The sequence below is a fragment of the Triticum aestivum genome, chromosome 7A (genome assembly GCF_018294505.1).
Source record: "Triticum aestivum cultivar Chinese Spring chromosome 7A, IWGSC CS RefSeq v2.1, whole genome shotgun sequence".
In the NCBI taxonomy this organism is placed as follows: Eukaryota; Viridiplantae; Streptophyta; class Magnoliopsida; order Poales; family Poaceae; genus Triticum; species Triticum aestivum.
The window spans coordinates 304,245,354-304,252,004 of NC_057812.1; positions in this window are offsets into that span (position 1 = coordinate 304,245,354).

The window sequence follows — 6,651 nt, forward strand, 5'->3', positions numbered from 1 at the left end:
GGCTGCTCGGGAGGACGTGGGAGAGGCGTTGACCGCGGTGGTGCTCGAGCGCGAGAGGGAGAGAGGACCATAGGAGTGGAGAAGCACACGAGAGAGGTCGAGCGGGTTCGGGCGTCTCCGTGGCATCGTCTGGGCGTGTCGGGGCAGCAGCGGGAAGCAGGACGTGGCTCGGCGCGTGGTCATGCGCGTCGGACACACGCGCTCCTGCCTACTGGTAGGAGGTTGAAGACGGTGCGGTGGCTGGCTGGGCCTAGCATAGTAGTGGGCCGACAGGTAGGCTGTCAAGTAAGTGGCCCAAGTGAGGTTTCTGTCTTTTCATAATTTCTGTTCTGTTTTCTATTTTGTTTTTTGGTGTTCTGATTTAGTTCAGGCACTAAACTATATTTTTTTAGCTTCTGAAAATAATCATGTGGCTATGTGTAATATATTCAGAGCCACCCACCAATTTTCAGAATTATTGGATTAGTAAAATAATTATTATGAATATAATCCAATTCAAATACTATAGGATTTAACTCAAAGGCCCAAGATAAATACTTTTCAGAATCTAGTTCACGATGTCTTCCACGTTTCCCAACTCAGGCATTGCTTCGCGGATCCTATCCGTGGAGTGGACCACGAAATGCTTGATCTACAAGATAATCTCTCATATCAGGAATATCCCGTTCGTATCCTTGATCAAGCCGAGCGTACCACTCGACGCCATAACATCAAGTTTCTTAAGGTTCAATGGTCACACCACTCTGAAAAATAAGCCACTTGGGAAAGGGAGGGTCGTCTTCGACTCGAGTACCCCACCTTCTTCCCAACGGATCCTAAATCTCGGGACGAGATTCTTTTGAGTGGGGGTGAGTTGTCACACCCTAGCTAGTTCATGCATTAGAGTGTTGCATCATGTTTATTTTCCCAGAAAACTGAAATGGGGATGACAGAACCCCCAGCACCCCCCCTGGAACAACTAGGGTTTACTAAAAACTTTTTCAATGAACCTAAAATGCCCTTCTAAAAAGTCCACCCTTTTTGTTTTGGGTTAAAACCTTTGACAAAAATGGTGCACACTTTTCTAGGACATCATAAGGTCATTGGATTCATTAATTACTAATTGCATTTGGGAAATTTAAATCCTATAAATATTTTAAAATGCCCAAATAATCCTGAAAGTAATTTTAGGCTGTTGAGAATATTTTCAAATGTGCCTCTGAATATTTTCAGGGTTTTCCTAAATGAAATAGTATTATTACTATTTCAAAACACAAAACAAAATAAATAGAAAACAGAAAAAAGGGAGAAAGGAAACTAACCTGGCAAAGCCACCAGCCGGCCCACCTGGTGGCCCCGCACTGTGTTGGCCCGTGCCAGCCAGCTGCATCGTCCCCGCCTGGCAAGCAAGGAGGTGACGCCGGCACGTGAGAGCTCGCCACCGTGCCACCTGCTTGCCGCTCGCACCCGTGGGACCTTGGGCGAGCTCCACGTCGCCGCCCCGACCCCACAGACACACCCATTCTCCACTGTCTCTCTCCCTCGCCCTCTCCCACCATTGCCGACGCCCCTGCTGCCGCACCGTCGACGTAACCGCGCCCTCCGTCGTCCTCGCGCCGCACCATCGTGTCCACGAGCTCCGCCATCATCGACTACATCGAGCAGGCCGAGCCCCGAGTGCTCGCCCGCTCTGGAGTCGCCCCGACCCCGTCTTCCCCAACTCTGGCCACCGGAGATCCCCTTCGCCTTCACCGCAACACCAGCTCGTCCCCGACCTCGCCGTCTGCCTTGACGTGACCCCCGTGAGCTCAGCCACCTCCCCATCCTCTCCGTTTGCCTTCTCGAGCACCGCAGCGACCGCACCAAGCTCGGCCGCACCCACCGCCGCCAACGCACGTCGCCATCGTGGCCACAGCCACGTTGGCTCGCAACCGAGCACGCCGTCGTCTTCAACGCACCCGCAGGAGCCCATAGCACCCCGCACGCTCCTCGCCGTGCCTCCTAGCGACTAGTTCGACCTCGCCCGAACTTCGGAAGCCACAACGCTCTTCGTGGGCGTCGTTTCTGGCGACCCTGAGCCCAACCTTTGCCACCACTTAACGCGGCTTGATCCCAGCTACGCGTAGGAGGTCTCCCCCGTCCATTTGGTCGTAAGAGTGCAAAACCCGCACTGCCCCGCCGCGTCTGGCCTCGCCGGCAAGTTTGACTCCGCTGGCCCAGTTTGACCCCCCCCCAGGGTCACTGACGTGTGGGCCATGCCCTTGTTTAATTTAGAATTAGATTAGTTAACGCTAATTACTTTAGTTAATAGGTCGACTCACTGACATGTGGGCCTAGGCCCTAACTAACCTAGTTTAGTGCTAACGAAACACTAACTAACTCTATTAGTTAGTTGTTACACTGACAGATGGGGCCCACCAGTCAGGTTTGAACTGGGCTGGCGCTGTTGACCTTCTGACGTCACCCTGACGCAATGCTGATGCAATAACTCAATTACTGGAATTATTCTTATATAGGAAATTCCAAAAAATATTACAAACTTCAAAAATTCATAACTTTTAATCTGTAACTCCAAATGCAAACATTTATATACGAAATTTGATCAGAAAAATTCAATCTTTCCATCTATAATGGTTTCATGAATGACAAAACACTTTAACCTTGCTGTTTAGGTGAAACAAGCTAATACACTTACAAGGGTTAAGAACATAAGCTTCCATTTGAATCTTTGATTCAAATGGACCCAAACCAACTTGTTTCACATTGCATTAGGCAGGACACCTCATATTGCCATGTCATAGCATGCATCATATTGTTGCATATTGCCATGTGATGATTGTGTTCTGTGGTGTCATTCGTGGTAGGTTCTGCCTCCGAGGATATTTCCGAGTATCCAGCTGAAGGGCAGTATCCTACTACTTCTCCATCAGGCAAGCAGCCCCATTGATCATATCGATACAATCCCATGTTCTCGCTTCTGCTCTCATTTACTGCAATAAGACAACAACGTTTCAAACTGCTATGTGCTGCGGTAGTTGAACCCTTATCCTCTACATGACCTGTCATTGCCACAGTAACTAGATGAAACCCACTAGCATGTGTAGGGGTTGATTGAGCCATGTATGTGTTTCCTACCTTGCTATGCCTGCTATGCTTAGAGTTGTGTCAGGTCTGATTCATCTGTATGTTGGGCTAGAGTGAAATGATTACGTCGGTAATGTGAGGGATGTGTTGAACATGTTTTGGTAAAGGTATCGATGAGAGTCCATGTAGGAGTACATGGCGGGTTGTTTCATTGAGACCGTCCTAAGAACTGAGATATGTATGTGTGATTCAAGAATCAGTTACTACCATACATTGGGCCCGAAACCAATGGACCCTCTCGGCTTCTTAATCACCCTAGTACTCTGTCCAGGAGTTGCAATTAGTTTCTGGTGTTTGTAGGTTATGTGTTGGCGGCCGTGCGTAGCGCTGACCCTAGGGGTGGGCTATGATGCGGTAGATACACCATGGCACGGTGTACCGAGTCACCTGTTTGGTGTCTCGGGAACCCTGTTCACATCGTTCGGGGCTGTATGTGGAAACCTCGGTCGGACTCCCTGCGGATGGAACCTGGATAGGCGATAAACATGGACTAGAGACTTGAGTGTTTAGGTAGGCCGTGGCCGACACCCTCGTTGGGCTTCCGCTTGAAGGTTGCCGAGTACATGTCGTGTAAACGACGATAAGTGGTGAGAGCATGTATGAAGAAGTACACCCCTGCAGGGTTAACATCATCTATTCGAATAGCCGCGTCCGTGGTAAAGGACTACTTGGTTGCCTATACAGTTCATAGACAAGTTAATGGTTACTACTAAAAGACTCAAGATAAGTGTGAGTACCGAGGATGGCCCTCTCGTAGGATGAGGAGGGAGGATCCCCGGTGGAGTATTGTGTTGGTGATTAGTGGACTCGTGTGCGAAAACTATTTTAAAGTGGTGTCTCGTAGGATAGCTTAGCCAAGAGTCAAAGCTGGCTTGCTGCAATAACTCCACCGCCTTCTTGAGAATAAGCATGTATAGTAGGATCTGTTGTAAGACTTGCTGAGTACCTTTGTACTCATGTTGCTTTAATTACTATTTTTAGATGACAACACCGCCCCCTCCGATGGGTTTTACATAGACCTCGATGTCGACGAGTAACTTGCCACCCAGGTGGTGATTCTGGCCATGGAGGGCCCTATGTAGATAGACAGGCTTCGACAAGCCTTCTTTCTTTCTAGTGTCTGTACCCAGACTTATTTGCTACCGCATGTGCTTGTATGCTTGTATGACTTGAGTGTCGGGTCTTGTGACCCCTACCTGTATGAACATGTTATGTATGGCTCTCCGGAGCCTTTAAATAAAGTACTTGAGTTGTAGAGTTTTGTTGTGATGCCATGACTTATTTACACATATCGAGCATATTGTGTGTATGATTGAAATGCTTGGTATGTGTGGGATCCGACAATCTAGTTGTTTATCCTTGGCAGCCTCTCTTATGGGGAAATGTAGTCTAGTGCTCCTTGAGCCATAGTAGTCTGCTACAGCCCGGTTCACCGGAGTCCTGCTAGCCCAGCACTACTGCTCAGGACACTTGACTGGCCGGAATGTGTTTCACTTTGTTCCTATGTCTGTCCCTTCGGGGAAATGTCACACGGTGACATCCGGAGTCCTGCCTAGCCTGCTACAGCCTGGGTTCCCTTGAGTCTTCTTAGCCCAGTGCTACAGCCCGGATTCACACGCTGTTGACCGACATGCTCGATGTGATTCATGTATGCCTGTCCCCATAGGTCTGTGCCGCTTTGGGTTCACAACTAGCCATGTCGGCCCAGGTTTCTCTATCATATGGATGCTAGCGACACTATCATATACGTGAGCCAAAACGTGCAAAACGGTCCTGGGCCTTGGTAAGGCGACACCCGTGGGGATACCGTGCGTGAGGTCGCAAAGTGATATGAGGTGTTATCGGCTAAATCGATGTGACTTGGAATCGGGGTCCTAACAGCGTTGGCATCAGAGCCAGACTGCCTGTAGGTTCGTTGAGCCAAACTGGTCGATGTCGAGTCTAGAAATGCTTTAGTTATATGTGGGGGAATTGATTGTGGGAGGGAACGTAAGGATGTTTTACTCCTTTACCTTATGCCCTCTGATCTGAGTCATTCTCTTCTCATTCTACGTGGGTTAAGGACTAGGCTCTTTTCTCTCTATCAGGTTCACGTGTTACTAATCCGTAGTAGCTTATAGGATTGTTGCTACAAGCCTCAGTACAGTTTCTACTACTTTTAGTATGTTGTCAGTTGAACCAGAACCTTGATATGATGTTGTTGAGTGGTTTTGCAAACTGTTGTGAATGTCTCAAATCTTTTTCTGAGCATTTACAGCCGTTATGTTGTCCGATTTCTCCTAGGAAATTCTAATGCCTTTGCATTATTCTGTGCTTTCAGATGGCCAACCGTTCCCAGAACCAAGTGGTTCGTCTGACCCGGTGCCTCGATGTACCCGGTCACACGGCCATGTTGGTTCGAGTGATGGTCGAGACAGGCTATCGATGGTATCCAGAATATACCGTCGAGGAGTAGTTCCGAGACTTCAACCAGAGCCAGTACCTTTGTACCGTCAGGATATATCACTTTTATCCTGGAGCCACTGAACCCCTCCACTGCTCTTATGGACTTGGGGTCACTATTGAGATGTCTGTGCAGGATGCAGCTTACTCAATGATGACTATCATTCGAGCCAGGACTGCCTTGCTTCAGAACACCGATTTCTGCTACATGCCAGCCTCACTCCCTGGAGCACAGGGGTACTATCAGGCTTTGTACTATGACTCTACACATGAGGAGACACTACTTTGCACCACTGCCAAGATGCTCGAGGATAAGGACCGCGAAAACCGGGCCTTGCGTATGGAGCTTTTCCACTCTCGTTCTGATCACCGGGCCACTTTGACTCGGTTTGCACCTGCTGTGCAGGCAGGATACATGGACCTGAGGGACATGTACCCTGTGCGGTCTGGATTGCCAGATTGTATGGAGTGGCATGATGTAGGAGGCATAACCCCTCCTCGTGGTCCCCATCGGCCACCGTTTGTGGGACCAAGGCCACATCCGAGTCCATATGGTCCGCAAGCTCCACAGGACCGTCTGTTCCCAGATGATCATGTTCCCCTTCCAGGTTTTGGTGGTGAATTTTATGAGGATTACTACGGAGCCGTCTGAGCTAGTAGTAGTTTCACTAGTACTGTAATAGTTGTATTCCCCACAGTCTTGCGTGACCATGGGATACGACTTGGTGTGTATCACGCTCTAGAGGTGTAGAAAAATAATGTATAGGAGCTTGGAATGCCTCTGATGAGATGTAATGTCTTTCACCGTAGTTGTACTCTAGTATGGGCTTGTACTAAACTATGTACGGTGTGTATGACCAATAGTATATATACGGCAGTTTCTATATTACCATGTCGTGCAATGAACATCTCAGCATTCCATGTTATCCATTACATTTTGCACTTCCTTGCCAAGATTCTGCCATCCTTGTCTAAACCATTGTCTTGTTTTTCCTAGGATGGTCAACACCCGCAGCAACCCTGCTGCCCCGGAGCAGGGGGAAGCCAGTGCAGCTAGGGGTGAGAATCTGCCTCACCCGCCTTCTC